Source organism: Periplaneta americana, chromosome 4 (assembly GCF_040183065.1).
Source record: "Periplaneta americana isolate PAMFEO1 chromosome 4, P.americana_PAMFEO1_priV1, whole genome shotgun sequence".
Classification (NCBI taxonomy): domain Eukaryota; kingdom Metazoa; phylum Arthropoda; class Insecta; order Blattodea; family Blattidae; genus Periplaneta; species Periplaneta americana.
The window spans coordinates 150,872,684-150,893,912 of NC_091120.1; the positions used below are offsets into that span (position 1 = coordinate 150,872,684).

Below are 21,229 nucleotides of genomic sequence, written 5' to 3' on the forward strand. Positions count from 1 at the left end.
TGTAAAAATGTCAGCTCTATAGCTTCAGCAGGTTTCGAGAAAATAATTTAATATTCTAATGATAAAAAGTTGCTCACCAATATCATCTTAAAAACATGATGCGATAAGAGTTTTGTTATAGAATATTAGTTACACTTAAAACACATACAGTACCTATGTAACTTTGCTTTGTACTATGAAATTGTTTTGATTAGTTCATTGATTACTTTTATAAGGCTGAAGATATCATCAATATCAATTCCAACTTATCATGTCATACTCAATCTCTTTCTTTGGAATATCACTTTCTTTATGAATGATGTGTTTCATCCACTTAATACAGTATAATATTATACTACTATGGAATTTAAGGGAATATTCCTTCTTAACTCTCTATCATGTTATTAAGATTTAAAACACACGTGCAATATTAAGAAATCAGTGTTAGTACTTTTGTTTTACAGACAATATAGATAATATTAAACAGAAAGAAGCCATATAAAAATAACGACATAAAATTTCACGTTCCGTTTGAAGTTTGTGCACCACTGTTTTCTTAATCCAACAGGCTGCTTATTCCTTCTTCCATACCAAGCGCTTGATGCCCGCGCACGACGTCAAGGTCAGAAAAATGCACATTCTTTGACATCACGTATACATACGTGAGTTAGACGTATACATACATATGCTTATGTTTGAGAACTGTATCATTATATTTTAAGCTTATTTTCTTCCAAAACAACGGCAATCCTTGTCTAAAAGTTTGTGTTATTGTAATTATATGTCACTTGAAAACTCACTCAGTCCTTAGACCAGTGGATAATAAAAAACTAGCCCAGTTATTTCACAAAAATGAACTTAACACTGATCACACTTTTCAATTGCACACATACGTAAAGATAATTATGCAGCATAGTGAAGCTATGCACCTGTCGATTTTTTTTTACCTCCCTTAAAATTCCATCATCTTCGAGCCTTGCATGTAATGGGAAATAAGGTAAACGCTCCACTACGACGACGATCTTTAGAAAATGTAAACAGTAAGTAAAGTTTTGCCATATCGTCACTTTTCGTTCAGTGATTAGACGCTTAACGCATCAATATCAAAAACACGCGATCTGACGTAAAGTTTCGGACATTATTACTAAGGCCTGAGCTCGCCAGCCAGCGTCCATTTCGTTTGGCGGTATAGCGAACCATTGTTCACTCTCTAGAAGACAGTACTTGAATTTTACCCTGCAGGCCAGTGATGTCAAAGCAAGCGCATTTTTGTGACCTTGACATCGTGCGCGGGCATCAAGCGCTAAGTATGGAAACAGGAAGGGTTGTGTATATGGTGCACAAACTTCAAACGGAACGTGAAATTTTATGTCGTTATTTTTATATGGCTTCTTTCTGTTTAATATTATCTAAATTGTCTGTAAAACAAAAGTACTAACTCTGATTTCTTAATATTGCACTTGTGTTTTAAATCTTAATAACATAATAGAGAGTTAAGAAGGAATATTCACTTAAATTCCATAGTAGTATAATATTATACTGTATTAATTAAGTGGATGAAACACATCATTCATAAAGAAAGTGATATTCCAAAGAAAGAGATTGAGTATGACATGATAAGTTGGAATTTATATTGATGGTATCTTTAGCCTTACAAAAGTAATCAATAAACTAATCAAAACAATATTACAGTACAAAGCAAAGTTACCTAGGTACTGTATCTGTTTTAAGTGTAACTAATATTACATAACAAAACTCTTATCGCATTATGCTTTTAAGGTGATATTTGTGAGCAACTTCCTATCATCAGAATATTAAATTATTTTCTCGAAATCTGCTGACGCTATAGAGCTGACATTTTTACAACACATGGGCACGTATATTTTGCTTATGATGTAACAGTAGTTGCTTTGTTAATTCATTTCCTTACAAACAATTTCCATGCGAATATTTTCAAAGTTTTCAATACACTGTCTTCAGTAATACGTATATACGGTATATTAGATTTACGAAAACATTCTGTAAGGCTATTAAATAAATAGGCCTATACCTGAAAATTTCACTTTTCTATACGAAAAGTTCAGAAAATATTTCTTTTGAATAAAAAAATTAAACTTGTGAAAAATGAGCATTAAAATTAAAACTTACATTCTTATAATGCACTTATACTTCTCAGACAAATCTAAAAATTAACATGGATACAATTTTAATAAGTTCTCTTTCCTTTATCTATTGAATCAGTGCTGGCCATCCCTGAATATAGCTCGACCAAGCGGCATATATTACCTCTTTTGTCTGTCTCTTTCCTTTCCGCTGTAAAGCGCTCAGGCTCCCCTCAGCTCTAAAGCGCGCGCTTGCTCTTATGTGCATCAATTGACATGCCTGCTGTAGGCTGTATTTTGGACTTCCCTGTTGACTTACTTCCTTGCATGACGTGTTTCAAAACAAACATTTTTTCCACGCTGCCGTTCATTTCCTATGAGGAATTCGTCATTTTCGTTACCTCTAGCAAGAATTTCAAGATGGAGGAAGATACTCCAAAGTTCGTAGAAGTCTTGATAAGAGCAAGCCATTGTTGATACCATCCGGTTGTACAACTGCGTAGTAGAACCATACACAATTGGTGGCGGGGGTGTTACTAGAGGATGTGGTACAAAATGGCGCTGACCACAGAGAGTGGATACGCACAGTGACGTCATGCGATATCAAACAAAGCGACGCATTTCCTGTTCAGTAAATTAATTTTTAACTAGCGTCGGAGACTTTCAAAGCATGAGACATAGTGATTGGTACAAGGACATCTGGAGATACGCAAGAATCTTCTTTTGCTTGCAGGCACATTTTTGATTGTATGCTTTCTTGTTATAATACTATTACAGTTTCAGGATGTTACTGCTACTAATATTATTAATAATAAGTTTCTTCGCCCTCATGGATTTAGGCGTTTTGACCTGTTTACTCATTAAGCGAATTATTTATGCATCTAGTTAGGGAACGCCCAACATTTGTTCTTTCTTAAGATCTCTAATCTAGCAAGAGGGATAGTATTCCATAGGTTCCATACTTTGGATATGTTGGTATCAATTATCAATTCATCTATTCTTTCCTTTAGTGGGGTGAATACAAGTGACTGGAGTGGTTTCATGATTTTTATGGACATATTTTTAGAAATGTGGTGATCGAGTTTAAGGGGTTAGATACAGCTTACAGCAGTGAAATTTTGGAAATATTCAATATTTGTTTTCCTCCATTACAGTATCTTGTACAAAAATAAAAATTAGTATGTGTAATACATTGTTCTTCTGCTATATGAAAAAAAAATATTAACGAGTAAAAAAATTATTTAAATTTTTTTTTTTTTTTTTTCAAAATTCAGTTCACTGTGCAGCGATGAAGCATTTACCACATAACTAAAAAATTATCCAACATTCTGTGATGAAATTTTTTGTGTGTATTTATGCATGTCCTGTATACAATATGATGCAAGATCACTTCTCTACGTTTGATAGATTTTCTGATAAAATAGTAAATTAATTTTAAAAAATGGTCAAACATTAGTATTTCCTTCTAATACAAAATAAAAAAATATTATTTATTAAGGAATGCAGTTGAAATACCATGGTATTGTAAACATGAGTTTCAGCAATAAAATAAAAGAGAGACAACATGAAAAAGTTAACAAGTTCATGAGTTATGAGAGAAACGCTTCATCACTGCACTGTGAAGTGCCACCATCTTGAATTCTGAAAAATATATATATAAATATATATATATATTTTTTTTTTACTTTAAAATATTTCTATCATATAGCAGAAGGACAGTGTTTTGTACATCCCAATTTTCATTATTGTACAAGTTACAGTAATGGAGGAAAAAAAAATGTTGAATATTTCAAAAAATGTTACTGCAATAAGCTGTACCTAACCCCGTAATGTTATAAGCAGTTTTAACAATTTGGTACTAAAACATTGCTTTCAGGGTGAGTGCAGCCAGGCATACTATGTACTCTTTCATATAACAAACTCACAGTATATCCGCAACTATGAGTGGATGACTCGTCACTATATTAAAATAATATGCACAGTAGAGAGACAGTTTCATTACGTAGTCTACTAACGTTCGCAGTGGAATCGTGCAGTTTAATGAGCGGGTTTCAACATGACAGAAGTTAGATCCTCCAAACGCAAGAAGTTTAATGCAATACTCCAAGAATTTTCTAGCAACCATAGTAACAATGGAGAAACATTTTACTGGAAATTATGTAACGTGAACATTTATAGCCTTGCTAATAAAACTCCCTTATACATTTGTTAAACACATATATAGCTATTTACTGTACTACGCATATATATGAGGCATTTATTTTTGTTACTAATAATCATTTTACAGCTGAGAAATAACTATGAGCATATTCCGAATCTCGGCGCTGAACAATCTGATGGCATCACGGTGTTCCGAATTTCAACGATGACGTCACTGATGCTCCACCGTTGTCGCACCGGTTCCATCAGCTTGCAGAGGTGGTGGCAGTCTCCATCAGCCGCCATCAGTGAATCTGATTGGTTCTTGTATAGGGCGGGAATTAGCAGACGAATGACATCGTGCAATGTTGCGTCATGGCGGTGTTCTGTTGTATTGTTTGTAATGAGCACAACTTAAAAAAAATGTTAATGACTTATGAGCGAACATGTCAACGAACCACTTATTACAACTGGTCCAAGAAATAAATTGTTTATGCTTTCTTTTCTTTCGTAAAATCTTGCTAGCCTAGCACATACAACAACTTTTACAGCCGCCATGAGATTCGTCTGTTTTACTACTACGTCATCAAATCGTCATAGTTTCATGGCGTTTCAACCACGTGATCATAACAGAAACAGCAGACATTTTGGCGCGCTTAGTTATTTTTTCAAAGCAATTTTGAAGAAATGGAATGCACCAAGAGAACAAGAGCACCAAATTGGGACAATAGCAAGAAAGTAAGTATGTTTTTGTTTAAATATAACGTGCTAGAGAATAGTGTTTCTATTTAATGACTAGATATCATTTCATGTTTAGAAAAGTTAGATTAGGATACAATGGTATTCCACACTTCGTAATATTTTTCACTGTCCTCCTCACCAACAGTCGTTTCAGTAGTCCATATATTGTGCTTGGTGCAATAGTATCGTTATATTTTATGAAGTAAAATCGAAATCCGTATTAGGACGACGTCACCGTTACATTTTCAATGCCACGTGTTTTCAATTACGAGAATGTAATTAGGTCTGTAATTTGAAAAGCTATAGGCTAGAACTGTACATAAACATAACCGTTAACACCACCTTGAGTAAATTAATCGTCACATCTTCAATGCCACTTGTTGTCAATGTATAATTACATTTATAATTAATATAATAGTACGTAAACATAACCTTTAGCATAACCTTGAGTGAAATAATCTTGTTACATCTTCAATGCCACGTGTTTTCAATTACAATTACGTCTATAATTAATAGAATTGTACGTAAACATAACCTTAACACTTGAGAGGTTCAGGATGTAAAGGGAAGGGAAATTCTCTAGAAGAACTGTACTAAAGGAGGCGCTTCTTTCTTCCCCCTCTACCCTTTACTAATCACCAACATGTTAATATGTGATGAATCCTGAACAAATTACTAGGAAAATGGTCTGTTTTCCTAGTATTGCTTTCTCGAGTGCTGTATTTATAACAAGTGGGCTAGGGAAGAAGGAAGGGGCTACAATAATGCATTATAAATAGGCTAGATATCATTAATTTGTAATGGATACACTGTTGGAAAGAGTAGACTTTAAAGATGAGGAGCACTTTTATTGTGTTTTTGAGGCTCAATTAAAATCTTATGGAGGTCAATACACAATGATGCGAAAAATGTGGTTTTTGAAGATAATTTATTACTTCAAAATGCAGAAATTGAATGTTGGTAAAATGAATAATAATTAATGATATTTCAAATAATCAAAATTTAAAATGATACTCTATGTGACCGCCATTTGCCAGCACAACCATTTGTCGGCGTCTTCTCCATTGTACAATAGCACTGGATATCTGTTTTTGATCCAGCCGGTCCCAACATTCAAGAAGGGGTTACCTTAAATGTTCAATATTACGAATTCTTGTTTTGTAATAAACTGCTCTTTGTAGTTGACTCCATACAAATAGTCCAAAGGATTAAGATCTCGTTTGAAACTCCAGCGGAAACCATCAGAGAATCTGAGAAATGCGATCTTTCACGCAATAATCTCTCAGGAGGGACATCATGTCCGTATCTTGCTAATCAATCGTTGTACCCTTGAAACAGACCATTCTCGCTGAGCGTAGTTCCGTACAATTTGACGGGCAGATAAATTATTATATAGGTGCAAGTATTTCATGAAAATCTTGTCTTCATTCGTTAAGCGACCCATTATTCACAAAATGAGAACTCAAAATGGAAGAAAACAAATTATGACAACACAACAAACGGCTTGGCTTGCTAAACTCGTAAGACCATAATGCTTAGTTCGGCATAAACGATCGATTTTGCACTGCATTACAAAAAATAAAAACTAATGTTTAATAAATGGTAAAAAATTAAATATTACAGTACTTTCCCGGTCTACAAGGACTGTGAAATGTGCCTGTGAAATAAACTTTCAAGTGAAATCATTAGCTACTGGAATATAACCATTTAAATTTTGTGCCCCTTTTTTTTTGTTCACTCTGTAGTTTGATAAATGTGCTAGTTGCAAACCAGTTTATTACTTTGTTAACCAAATCTGAGTCAATTTATACTAACATGGATTTAATTTTTATTTCTTTTGAAAGGTGCATTAAAATGTGGAAATAAATAAGGGCATGTCTTTAACAAAACTTTTATTTAAAACCGTTTCGGCCTTGAATTCCTGCTGCATTGGGCAGTAATCATCTCCCAGTCCGCTCCAATAAATTTTACACAGAGTTCAACCTTTTCCTCTAGAGCAAATAAGTACTGGTAGTAGTAAAGATAATGAAAGTTCACAATTTTTAAAGATACGTTTACCAATAATTAATTTTATATAATATGACTTTATAGCGGATATCTTAAAATTTAGATAACAAATTTATGTACCAGAAATTCAACAGTGTTAACATGTTATATCCATTTTCATCACGACTAAAATGTAACAACTAGTAGTTGAATAGCAGCGACATCACATTTTGTAGTGTGACGTAGTGCGAAATGTGCCATTAAATCGATTGCTTCAAAATGGAGCAGTAATGTCAAGGTCATACAAAATGCATGGCGTATCGGCCGTGTTTTCAAGGCAGGATGAAACAAGACTGCGTCATATAAGGATGTATATCTCCAACCAAATATTGTCCACATTTTTTCCTCCACACGAACCTTCCGCAGTATCTGAACGAATTATTATATTGTGACTCAAATATGTTCTTGAATTAAACAACTCCCTCTTTCCTTGTCTTTTGCATCTGCGTTTGTCATCCGAATTTCTTCATTGGTAGCCGTGGTTCCACATAGAATTCTGCTTCTTTCTCCAATCTTCCAATTCTGCACCGCCTTTGGTAATCTACTTATGTGCCGTCTTCCATCCTTCTCACTTGACAGTATGTACGGTCTTAGCATTTATACTTTTTCCTCGTCGAGATTTCCCTGCTGCCCTTCTCCAGTAATTCATTTTACCTGTCAGTAATCTATCCATGTGTTGCTTATTGTAATTACGTCTCTCAGATCCATACAGTAGACCCCAATTTTTTGCAGAATTGCCTTATAGCTATGCTATATCAGATGTTTCGTTCCATGAGTAATAATTTTTTTCCATGTAACTGAGTTCAAAATGCCCATTGATTTCCATCCATCCATCCACCCGCTGCTCGCCCAACCACCCACCCACCTATCTATCTATCTATCTATCTATCTATCTATCTATCTATCTATCTATCTATCTATCTATCTATCTATCTATCTATCTATCTATCTATCTATCTATCTATCTATCTATCTATCTATCTATCTATCTATCCATCCATCCATCCATCCATCCATCCATCCATCCATCCATCCATCCATCCATCCATCCATCCATCCATCCATCCATCCATCCATCCATCCATCCATCCATCCATCCATCCATCCATCCATCCATCCATCCATCCATCCATCCATCCATCCATCCATCCATCCATCCATCTATCTATCTATCTATCTATCTATCTATCTATCTATCTATCTATCTATCTATCTATCTATCTATCTATCTATCTATCTATCTATCTATTTATCTAATCTGTCTGTCTATGTATTATTTATTTATTTAGTCCATAAGAAGTTATATTCCTATCTAATATTGGCCGTAGGTAGCAAAAATTGTCCACCTTCTGGTTCATACCTGTCATCTAAATGTAAGTGATCTATCTTAACTCTCCTTGACAACAGCTACTTAATGTTGTCTGTCATGTTTGTTGGCTCCTATACGAGCACTGCTATTTACTCTTATATAAATTAATATAGGACTCAAAATTACTTTCTCGTATTGTAGGCAAATTTTCACAATTAGAACAAAACATTATGAGACTGTCTCGTTTAGTGAAGTAAACTGTATCACATGTACACCTATATGTTCTGCAGTATATTGTTTATATCCCGTATTTACTAAAGCAAATAATATTGAAATTAACAGATTGAAAATCCGCGGTAATAAACACGTTATAGTAATATAAAACAAACCAGTGGAGCTTGGTGTTAACCAGAACCGCAAACTGTAATGGTTTGCCCAGAATTATTGAAAGAATATTGGACATCCAGATGGAACATGATTACTAAAAATAATAGCTTCGTTGGAGAGACGAACTCCTGCAGGATCTACAGTAAGTCGGAGAAACAGAAAACACAACCTCGAATAATATATTGTAAACATTGTTTGTGAGCGGTGCCAAGAGCTCCTTGTTTCAAATGGCTATGATTATACTGGTAAATAATTCAAAATGAAAATCTTTTTTAAGATTACAAGTCTAGGAACGTGTTAAAATATTAAACAAAGAGATTGCAAATTCACAGTCCTTTCGAGAAACGGCACTTAAAACTTTTATTACTGTATTTAAAAATCTGACAAATATATAATTCATGTTATAATGAAAGAAAAATGCCTCCTTCCTTTCATTTCGTTAAACCGATGCGTTATTAAGTGTGAAGCAGTTCTGTAAAATTTTTTAACTTTCTTTGCATGCTATTCCCGCTGATTCTGATGGCAATCAATAGACTACTGGTAACGCGCGAAAATTAAAACTTCGTCAATTCAAAAATGTACATGGCATGCGAACATCTGCTTAGAAGTGACAAGAAAGGTAATAAACTTACTTACTTACTTACTGGCTTTTAAGGAACCCGTAGGTTCATTGCCGCCCTCACATAAGCCCGCCATTGGTCCCTATCCTGAGCAAGATTAATCCAGTCTCTACCATCATATCCTACCTCCCTCAAATCCATTTTAATATTATCTTCCCATCTACGTCTCGGCCTCCCCAAAGGTCTTTTTCCCTCCGGCCTCCCAACTAACACTCTATATGCATTTCTGGATTCGCCCATACGTGCTACATGTCCTGCCCATCTCAAACGTCTGGATTTTATGTTCCTAATTATGTCAGGTGAAGTATACAATGCGTGCAGCTCTGCGTTGTGTAACTTTCTCCATTCTTCTGTAACTTCATCCCTCTTAGCCCCAAATATTTTCCTAAGAACCTTATTCTCAAGCACCCTTAATCTCTGTTCCTCTCTCAAAGTGAGAGTCCAAGTTTCACAACCATACAGAACAACCGGTAATATAACTGTTTTATAAATTCTAACTTTCAGACTTTTTGACAGAAGACTAGATGACAAAAGCTTGTCAATCGAATAATAACAGGCATTTCCCTTATTTATTCTGCGTTTAATTTCCTCCCGAGTGTCATTTAGATTTGTTACTGTTGCTCCAAGATATTTGAATTTTTCCACCTCTTCGAAGGATAAATCTCCAATTTTTATAGTTCCATTTCGTACAATATTCTGGTCACGAGACATAATCATATACTTAGTCTTTTCGGGATTTACTTCTAACCCTATCGCTCTACTCGCTTCAACAAGAATTTCCGCGTTTTCCCTAATCGTTTGTGGATTTTCTCCTAACATATTCACGTCATCTGCATAGACAAGAAGCTGATGTAACCCGTTCAATTTCAAACCCTCTGTGTTATCCTGAACTTTCCTAATGGCATATTCTAGAGCGAAGTTAAAAAGTAAAGGTGATAGTGCATCTCCCTGCTTTAGCCCGCAGTGAATTGGAAAAGCATCAGATAGAAACTGGCCTATACGGACTCTGCTGTAATTTTCACTAAGACATATTTTAATTAATCGAACTAGTTTCTTGGGAATACCAAATTCAATAAGAATATTATATAAAACTTCTCTCTTAACCGAGTCATACGCTTTTTTGAAATCTATGAATAACTGATGCACTGTACCCTTATACTCCCATTTTTTCTCCAATATCTGTCGAATACAAAAATCTGATCAATAGTCGATCTATTACGCCTAAAACCACACTGATGGTCCCCAATAATTTCATCTACATATGGAGTTAATCTTCTCAGAAGGATATTCGACAACATTTTGTACGACGTCAACAAAAGTGATATTCCTCGAAAGTTACTACAGTTAGTCTTGTCCCCCTTCTTAAAAATAGGTACGATTATGGACTCCTTCCATTGTTCTGGTACAATTTCCTTTTCCCAAATTGCAAGTACAAGTTTACAAATTTCGCTACATACTGCCCTTCCATCCTCTTGTATTAATTCTGCTGGAATTTGATCAATACCTGGAGACTTGTACTTTTTCAGATTTTCTATCGCAATTTCGACTTCAGAAAGTGTGGGTTCCGGTAAAAATGGCTCAGCAGTTTGTACTATTTCAATTTCGTCCCGATCATTTCTATTTGGCCTATGTATATTTAGTAGTTGCTCAAAATAGTTTTTCCATCTGTTCAGGATTGAATGACAGTCTGCAAGCAAGTCACCATTCTCATCCTTGATCACGTTTGCCCTTGCCTGATATCCATTTTTAAATTCCTTTATACCCTTATATAAATCTCGAATGTTTTTATTCTTACTATTTGTTTCTACCTCATTCAGTTTTTCCTTCAAGTAATCTCTCTTTTTATTCCTAAATGTAAGACTTGCTTCCCGTCTTTCATTGAAATAATGATTTCTATTCTCCACAATTGGATCCTGTAAGAATTTCAATTTTGCCTGTTTCCTTCTATCTACTGCAATGGAACAATCTTCATCAAACCACGGTTTCTTTTTCTGAGTTTCATGATAACCTATGCTCTGCTCAGCTGCAATTTTGATATTATCTCGGATATTGTCCCACACGCTATTAACATCTAACTCTTCCTCAGCTTCGTCAGCAGTTGCTAAAGCACCAAACCTATTTGAAATTTCAACCTGATAACGTTGCTTAGTTTCCTCGTCCTTTAATTTCAGAATATTGAATCTACTAATATTAGCTCGCTGTGGAAAATTTAACGGATAATGACGTGGGACGTTATATGTGAGGACCAAGGTTCGACTCTCCGTGACAGAATTTTATTTTACTTATTACTTTCCGTTGTTCAACAACTTTTTTGAACGATCACACCTATTTCCCCTACTTACCATTGTTGCTTACACGCTTCGTAAGTTGACAATATCGCACATTCTGGTTGCTATGCAAACAAAAGTAATCACAGTGCTGTTATAACTACATACCGCACTGTGTTGTTACAACCTACATACTGCCTTGGCAACGACGTTCAAACTTTTTTATAGGAGAAATATTTTTACTTGTCCTCCAGAGTCCTGAGAATACAGGCCTATGCTACTAGTGGATTTTGCAGCAAATGCTGCAAACTAAATTCATTAGAAGTTCAAATTGAAGATTTTTCAGATTTTTTTCAAGAACGAATACCCCACTTGATCACCTCTGTAGTGTTGGGGTCAGCATACTGGTCTCTTACGCAGAGAACCCGGGTTCGATTCCCGGTCGGTTTGAATTTTCTGGTTGAGGTTTTTCAGGGTTTTTTCTCAACAGTAAGGCAAATGCCAGGAAATTCGGGCCACAACATCCCTGAATATCACCGGCTTTTCATTCATCACCTAAAATCTTATCCATAACAAATCAGTACATCTACAGACGCCATCTAGTTCGCAACAATAGAACCAGTACTCAACAGTAGTATACAGGCCTTCGGATTTCAACCAAAAGATTAACTCGCGATATGACCAGAGATGTTAAAGCGAGTATAAATAACAGCGAAAAAAAAACACATTTTTAAAAGTTATTTGCTTTCATAATAATGAAACATACTCCACGGAAGATGTAACATTGAAAGGAACATAATAACTCATACTCCACGGAAGATGTAACATTGAAAGCAACATAATAACTCATACTCCACGGAAGATGTAACATTGAAAGCAACATAATAACTCATACTCCACGGAAGATGTAACATTGAAAGGAACATAATAACTCATACTGCACGGAAGATGTAACATTGAAAGGAACATAATAAATCATACTCCACGGAAGATGTAACATTGAAAGCAACATAACTCATACTCTACGGAAGATGTAACATTGAAAGCAACATAACTCATACTCCACGGAAGATGTAACATTGAAAGCAACATAATAAATCATACTCCATGGAAGATGTAACATTGAAAGCAACATAACTCATACTCTACGGAAGATGTAACATTGAAAGCAACATAACTCATACTCCACGGAAGATGTAACATTGAAAGCAACATAATAACTCAATGAAGTGTAAAGACTGGTCTACAATAAACCGGGAATGAAAACTACAACGAGAACTAGAACGGAAATATTGTTCAAATAAATGTATTTAAATGTGAGCATTCACAATTAACGAGAAGCTTGTCGGAGCCCGGGAACGGGAACGTGAAAGTTAATTACGAATGCTCACATTTAAAAATATTTACTTTAACAATATTTTCGTTCTCGTTCTCGTTTCCGTTTCTGGTTTATTGTGGACCAACCTTTACCCTGTCAAAAAATGTCTTTAAAAATCTTCTCTTTGAATGGTTTTTATGTCAAATGCTTTTTCGTGAACATATTCATCTTCAGTTCTTTGAGTTTCAATGCGAAGACGCAAGTAACAAAGTTTGGGAACTACTGATCTAAACTAACAAAATTAATTTTACTAGACTATCAGAATCCACAGACTTAAATGACAAAAGCCTACGGCGTTTTTCTTTTCCAGATTTTCACCAAAATATAAGGTAAATGTCAAGTAACACTTGGACTCATCTCCACCTACAAGCACAGAAAATTTTCAGACTGCGGTGCATTCGGCACAAAGGAGTAAAAAACTTAATTAGTAAACAAACTAATTACTTAACTACATTAAAGTAACAAACTAATAAAACTAAACTAACTAAATTAAGTCACTAATTAAAATAAACTATAAGTAACTAAGTTGTCACCATCATCTACAAAAGAGATTAGGTCCTATGGCCCATTGTCTCCTTTCAAAATTGGTCTCGTCATCTCTTCTTGGGTCTTCCACTTGATCTTCCTTTTGGCTCATACGCTGTGATAGGTTTTGTGACAGACGTAGGGTACGTGTTTCTGGCATTCATCTCATAGTTCTCTCATTTAGACTGGTATTATCTTACTGTTTAAATTAAACATTATAATTTGTATTTTTAAATGTTTACATCACCATTTCTCTTCTTACCTATTAGTTCGTAGCCTGCAACATATCTTAGGACCTTTATTTCACTTGCTACAATTCTTCTCTCTTTGTGCTTTCCCAACACTCAGCTCTCACTACCGTAAAGAAGTGCTGATAGATTCATTACTTTATAAAACTTTAAAATTGTTTCTTTTCGAACTGACTTCCTATGTTCAGCGAATTGTTTCGCACAAAAGTTTGAAAGTATTTATTTTAGTCTTAATCTCTGAACTTTCTTTGTAAGTCAAATACACCCTAAATACTTAAAAGTATTTCCTTAAAAATTGGTTTGTTTAATTCAATTTTAACCCTTAGTGCTTCTTATTTCATAACTGCCAATTGTTCTATATTTCTACTGATATCTTCAAGTTAACATTGTTGACTAATTCACTCAATCGAAAAAAAAAAAAACTTATTATGATTCGTTTTCATTTATCCTAGTTATCACTTGGTTATCTACAGTAATCTCACTAGAGGTTTTGATTTACCTAGAGAAAATCAAAACTGGAGTGAAATTTATTTGACTATTACACGATTAAAAGAAAATAAATAAATATTAGAAGAAATAAAGTATTGTAATACATTAAAATATTAGTTGACGTAGGCTACTAAAATACTAAACTGTCTTGAAAATGTATTACTGCACCATATCATCGTTACAAATATTCCGCTAGATGGCAGTAGTGTGTTATGATCTACTGTTTTCTTGTTACCAGCTGTGTCAATTATAAAATCTTCATTGAAGTCTATGGACGATTACTAGTCAAAAAGGCGTTGTTGATTCACTTTCACTTTTATTAAAACAGTTGCATTCCACTTCAATTATCAATATAATATTAAACAATCTCTGATAATTTGTTAGTCGTGAACATTGTAATTGGGCTTTGCCTATTATGTTCAACAACAAATGAATAAATAAATAAATAAATAAATAAATAAATAAATAAATAAATATGTAACTATCCATAATCTCATACAGCAGAAACTATAACATAACCTAAATAATATAAACAAGATAAATGATAGAAAAGTTTTAATTAAAGATAATGAAATAAACATGAATCGTTTTAAAAAGTACAATTATTGAAAGTATAGTGTTGGTAAACAAAGAAACAAATGCTAGGGAGGTGATAAAAACAAATGCTAGGGAGATGATAAAAAACAAATGTTAGAAATGCGATAAAAATTTAAAATAAGCAGTCATGGTTGGTTGAAACACGTCGCTCCGTGCCGTTTTATTGGTCAAAAGTAATAATATGTAGTAAAAATGTAATAGTGTGCAAAAATAGTATATTAAATTAATTAAATTTACTACATAGATTAACTGATATTGAATTACATGGCATGAAATAAAAGTCGAGAGATTTCAAATTATTTGGGTTGTACAGTACATTACTCACTCATCTTACTGTAATATATAAAGACGATGACTACCGGTACCTCAGCGCAAACTTCAGAAATTCCCACGGTTCACCGTACCATTACAAGACTTTTGTCTGCTGGTTAGATGATACGGTAGAAGAGTTTCCCGTTATTTTCTGCGTCGGTGACGTAGCTAATTGTGTATTAGGAAGAAATAGTATTAACTGCGGAAGGAAATTCCTCGAGATAGCTTACTAACACACATTCTATTTGGACTTTTCATGATTTGAATAGGCCTATATTGAAGAACCAACGACCTTGTAGTCGATTAAAAGTTGTTTTACTATGTATACGTTGAAACTTTCATGTTATGCAACCGGCTGTGACATAGATAAAAACTACTATAGATATGTAGGTTACTGAACTACAGATAAATACATTCATTAATTTTAATTAAATACCAGCGCGTTTTGGGGGCGTGAACATGGAATTCTTGAAACATGAAACAAGAAACAAACAAGGAAAAAAAGAAAACTATTACAATTGAGTGTAGAATAGTAGAGTCACCCTCGCGCAAATGATTCGATATTACCGTTAAGTATGTGTCATAGGCGTTTTATGTTTCTTATGAAGCATTCTAGATACATCACGTGAAAAACTAGCTTTTTATTAAACAAAATTAAAAATACGTCATGTGACTCGGGACTTCGCAAGTATTAATCAACCGGCTTATGACTTCATGAAGTGACTAGCTAAGCCGTATCCGACGTAGATTCATCTCCAAGGACTCGCGTTAAGGAATGCGCGCTGATTCGAGTCCTCATGGGGGAATAAATTTTCTCGTGAAATTTCGGCCAGGGCATGGGACCAGAGCCCAACAAGTATCGTGATTAGTGATGCCGATAAGTTTTAAACAGGATCGGTTTTATTGGTTTTAAACCAGAATGCTGTTTAAAATGGCTTTATCACGTTTTATTGGATTAATTGGTTTTATTATAAAATTAAAAAGATTCTTGACACAAATATTAATAATAAAAATGAGAATACAAACAGATAATAATAATAATAATAATAATAATAATAATAATAATAATAATAATAATAATAATAATAATAATATCAATAACGTAACTACGTAACTCTTAGTTTTCGTCTCCTCAAAATTAAATACTTTTGGGCTAGAAAACTGAAAGTAAATTTTCTTCACAATACATGCTACAAAAGGACATCACTTTATTTTTACCAACATTTTTAACATTAACCTGGCTATACTCGGAAACACTGTTGCCCCCTTCCATTACAGGAGTTTGATGTTACTAGTGCAATATGTAAACAAATCATTTTACTAGGTATAGGAGGAGAGAAAAGTAGTGTATCCATTTATGTTGTAGGGAAATACGATATTACGATTTTCAGTTTGATCATCACTTTTACGGAATTTATCAAAATACAGTAGAGTAGTAACATTTTTTTTTTAACTCAACTTTTCAGGCGGCTATGTTCGTTATGTAATGTCTACTTTATTTAGCATATTAATTATTGATGTTAGCATACAATATAGAGAGTGCATTTAAATTGAGGGGGTCGTAACTAAAGGGCTGTAAGTGCACTTAAGTTACTTTTGAGAAAATGGGGTTTAAATATTTAAGCTTTCGTAAAATCGGTGAAATTTTTATTTAAATTTTAATGTGTGATGCGATTAAAATATCCCTTTGCCACTAAAATTTTAGATACTTTTGCTTACACTGGATGCACTTAACTCATGTTATTACAAATGTCACTTGCATTCCTTTGCTTCTAGCCACCTCAATTCAAAAAAAGCTAATATGAATTTTTAAACAAGTTGCTGAAAATGGTTTTCGCTCATTACAATGCAGGCTTCAATTCAGTACGCATATTATTAAAAACATCTTGAAGCATATTCTCTGAAATTGAATTTATCGTTTCTTGAATATAATTTTTAGTACGATATTATTGACATAGGTTCTTTCTTCTATAGAAAACGCAACCATATTTCTGAAACACACTATACACTGCAGTGTTTACTTCAGTGCTTGAAGACTTGGAATGCAACAGCGGCCGTAAGTTTGTGTGTCTGACGGGAGCAAGGACATTAGTGAAGGGGTGAGAGTGAAGTACATTCAGAAATGCAGGTACAATAAAAATGCAAGTAAAAATAAAATGATGTCCCTGTATATACACTAATAGTAAGAGGAATAAAACTTAAAAATAATAAACATATTTCCCTCCCCTTGTAATTTTTATAAAGTAGAAAACAAATATATTCCTCATTTCTTGTTGCTACACTAATCTTCCTCAGTAGTTACTTCATCAGATATTATAGGCTCTGGAGTCACGGTTCAGAACTAGTGAACTTAAGATTCCATCTTACCATTACAAGTTTCTCCAACCTTTCAGGACACAGGCTATTTCTGAGTTTTGCATGAGTGTTGCCATGAGCGGACCAATTTCTTTCGTATGCAGCCGAAGAAAGTGGCACATTAATATTCGCGAAGCAATTGAATATAAAGCCTGTCCAGAACATAAGCCTTTCCACCACAGACTGCTGTTTCAAAATGACTCCATTGTACTCACGAGCTTACACAGTTAAGTATCACGACACGACTGCTTACGGACTACAAGCGCCGCACTGAACTCATCCATGCTGTATTATGTATTTGTGTACAAATAAGACATCCAACGACCAGCACCATACACCAACAATCCTAGCGCCTAGCACACAGAAGTAAAACGCCCGGATGTGTATGCAAAATGGATGGCATAAGTTATATGATGTCTGGATTGCATTCAGTAAATCCAATTAATCCTAGTAAACAGGGTTTTAAAATCATAAAAACCTATGTATTGGGTTTTAAACGGATTAAAACAGTTTCTTTACATCACTAATCGTGATGCACCTGGGGAGCTACGATGGGTAACGAAACCCAGTTACGAAAGCCAGCTATAACGGTTGGAGGAATCATCGTGCTAACCACACGATACTTTCATTCTTATTGTATGATCACCCACCTCTGCTTCTGCATGTGAGTGTGAGGCCAGCAGTCAGTAAATTCACCAATTTCAAAAACGTGAATTAAGTTGGAGAAATGGAAGAGCCTATTGAATTATAAAAACTATTACTTGAGAAACTAAATAAATACTATGAACCAAAGCCCAATAAAAAGCCACGGCCACGAGAAGAATTAGATATGTTCGTCTAACTTCTGAAACTGCGGTTATGTTGCTCGCTAACGTTAGTGTGACGGTCACATAATCTGAAATTTAGCAAAATTTATAAAACGTATCGTAACTGAGCTTCAGTGCTAAGTACCTAAAATACAGACCTACATATACAAGGTAGATGAATTATATTTTGAAGGTATTAGTGTATCAGAAAATCCATAGTGAATACTCGAGTAACATTAACTTACATATTATGTTTAATAATAAATAGAACAGGGAGCACCCGGGGTTGAACTGGGGACCTCTCGATCTGCAGTCGAATGCTCTACTACTGAGCTATACTCCCGCACGGAAAACATTTTGAACCATATTGTAGTGCATAATCGAGCAAAATTAACATACATATATTTAATAATAAATAGAGTAGGGAGCACCTGGGTTGAACCGGGGACCTCTCGAGCTGCAGTCGAATGCTCTACCACTGAGCTATACTCCCTCATGGAAAGCATTTTGAACCATATTGTAGTGTATAATCGGGCAAAATTAACATACATATATTTAATAATAAATAGAGTAGGGAGCACCTGGGTTGAACCGGGGACCTCTCGATCTGCAGTCGAATGCTCTACAACTGAGCTATACTCCCTCACGGAAATCCACTTGAACCATATTATAGTGTATACACGAGTAACATTAACATACATATATTTAATAATAAATAGAGCAGGGAGCACCTGGGTTGAACCGGGGACCTCTCGATCTGCAGTCGAATGCTCTACCACTGAGCTATACTCCCTCACGGAGCACATTTTGAACCGTATTGTAGTGTATAATCGGGCAAAATTAACATACATATATTTAATAATAAATAGAGTAGGGAGCACCTGGGTTGAACCGGGGACCTCTCGAGCTGCAGTCGAATGCTCTACCACTGAGCTATACTCCCTCACGGAACACATTTTGAACCATATTGTAGTGTATAATCGGGCAAAATTAACATACATATATTTAATAATAAATAGAATAGGGAGCACCTGGGTTGAACCGGGGACCTCTCGATCTGCAGTCGAATGCTCTATCACTGAGCTATACTCCCTCACGGAACACATTTTGAACCATATTGTAGTGTATAATCTGGCAAAATTAACATACATATATTTAATAATGAATAGAGTAGGGAGCACCCGGGGTTAAACCGGGGACCTCTCGATTTGCAGTCGAATGCTCTACCACTGAGCTATACTCCCTCATGGAAAGCATTTTGAACCATATTGTAGTGTATAATCGGGCAAAATTAACATACATATATTTAATAATAAATAGAATAGGGAGCGCCCGGAGTTGAAGCGGGGACCTCTCGATCTGCAGTCGAATGCTCTACCACTGAGCTATACTCCCTCACGGAAAACATTTTGAACCATATTGTAATATATACTCGGGCAAAATTAACATATATTTAATAATAAATAGAGGAGGGAGCAACCGTGGTTGAACCGGGGACCTCTCAATCTGCAGTCGAATGCTCTACCACTGAGCTATACTCCTTCACGAAAAGCATTTTGAACCATATTGTAGTGTATAATCGAGCAAAATTAACTTACATATATTTAATAATAAATAGAGTAGGGAGCAGCCGGGATTGAACTGGGGACCTCTCGATCTGCAGTCGAATGCTCTACCACTGAGCTATACTCCCTCACGGAAAACATTTTGAACCATATTGTAATATATAATCGGGCAAAATTAACATACATATATTTAATAATAAATAGAGGAGGGAGCACCCGTGGTTGAACCGGGGACCTCTCGATCTGCAGTCGAATGCTCTACCACTGAGCTATACTCCCTCACGGAAAACATTTTGAACCATATTGTAGTGTATAATCGAGAAAATTAACTTACATATATTTAATAATAAATAGAGTAGGGAGCAGCCGGGGTTGAACCGGGGACCTCTCGATCTGTACTCGAATGCTCTACCACTGAGCTATACTCCTTCACGGAAAACATTTTGAACCATATTGTAGTGTATAATCGAGAAAATTAACTTACATATATTTAATAATAAATAGAGTAGGGAGCAGCCGGGGTTGAACCGGGGACGTCTCGATCTGCAGTCGAATGCTCTACCACTGAGCTACACTCCCTCACAGAAATTAACTCGAACCATGTTATAGTGTATTTCTCCTGAGAATTTATTTTTATCTTATAAGCCTGATTGAGCATTTCTAACTGTAAGCTACCCTGAGGAATATCTGATCATCTGCATATAACATTGTTTTTAATTCTTGTCTATTATTAATTCTTATGCTACCATGAGGCAGTTGCCTTCAATCCTTAATGAGAACATTTATGCAAATGTTAAAATATAACAGTGGAGATAAATCACATCCTTACTTGTTCCATTATCTTTTTTTTTTTTTTTTAATAGCAATCTTTGAACTGAAAAGTAATTTTCCTTTAAAGCCACAGTTCTAGATTTTCTGATGGAGGTTTCTAAGTTTTGGGATGCATGTATGTGGGTGATCACTTGCAGGTTATTGTCGCTATTAGCGAATAACAGGCAGAGAAGTTCGAAGTTCGAGATGACGCCGTGATCTAGTAGGCTCTGAGGATGGTGCGTAAGCACTGAAACAGCTGTAAGCCGGACAAATCTTACATAATTAACACGAGTAAGTCCACTAGTTAATCACTTAATTAGTTTTATTGCTAGAGAATTATACGTAAAGCAGTATTTTGTTTTATTAACGATTGAACATTGAACAAATTGTATATAGGCCTAATATATATTTTTTACGAATTAACCAATTAGAGTAGGGCATTAGTAATGCTCCATTTCACAAAATGCAGTGTTAACGTTAAGAAAAATTTAGATTAAAAAAAATATATATTATTTTTTTAGAAATTGGATTTTCACTGAGACGATTAAAGA

At 34.8% G+C, this 21,229-nt stretch overlaps 8 non-coding genes across 8 annotated transcripts; all 8 read right to left on the reverse strand.

Annotated features, from left to right (window-relative positions):
- Positions 1 to 18,571: 18,571 nt before the first annotated feature.
- Positions 18,572 to 18,643, reverse strand: TRNAC-GCA (transfer RNA cysteine (anticodon GCA)). Its single transcript has one exon. It is a non-coding gene; the product is annotated as a tRNA-Cys (tRNA).
- A 379-nt stretch (positions 18,644 to 19,022) lies between these two features.
- On the reverse strand, positions 19,023 to 19,093 carry TRNAC-GCA (transfer RNA cysteine (anticodon GCA)). Its single transcript has one exon. It is a non-coding gene; the product is annotated as a tRNA-Cys (tRNA).
- A 379-nt stretch (positions 19,094 to 19,472) lies between these two features.
- Positions 19,473 to 19,544, reverse strand: TRNAC-GCA (transfer RNA cysteine (anticodon GCA)). Its single transcript has one exon. It is a non-coding gene; the product is annotated as a tRNA-Cys (tRNA).
- A 79-nt stretch (positions 19,545 to 19,623) lies between these two features.
- On the reverse strand, positions 19,624 to 19,695 carry TRNAC-GCA (transfer RNA cysteine (anticodon GCA)). The gene has a single exon. It is a non-coding gene; the product is annotated as a tRNA-Cys (tRNA).
- A 226-nt stretch (positions 19,696 to 19,921) lies between these two features.
- TRNAC-GCA (transfer RNA cysteine (anticodon GCA)) lies at positions 19,922 to 19,993 on the reverse strand. Its single transcript has one exon. It is a non-coding gene; the product is annotated as a tRNA-Cys (tRNA).
- A 79-nt stretch (positions 19,994 to 20,072) lies between these two features.
- On the reverse strand, positions 20,073 to 20,144 carry TRNAC-GCA (transfer RNA cysteine (anticodon GCA)). Its single transcript has one exon. It is a non-coding gene; the product is annotated as a tRNA-Cys (tRNA).
- Positions 20,145 to 20,222: 78 nt separating this feature from the next.
- On the reverse strand, positions 20,223 to 20,294 carry TRNAC-ACA (transfer RNA cysteine (anticodon ACA)). The gene has a single exon. It is a non-coding gene; the product is annotated as a tRNA-Cys (tRNA).
- Positions 20,295 to 20,372: 78 nt separating this feature from the next.
- Positions 20,373 to 20,444, reverse strand: TRNAC-GCA (transfer RNA cysteine (anticodon GCA)). Its single transcript has one exon. It is a non-coding gene; the product is annotated as a tRNA-Cys (tRNA).
- Between the last annotated feature and the right edge of the window lie 785 nt (positions 20,445 to 21,229).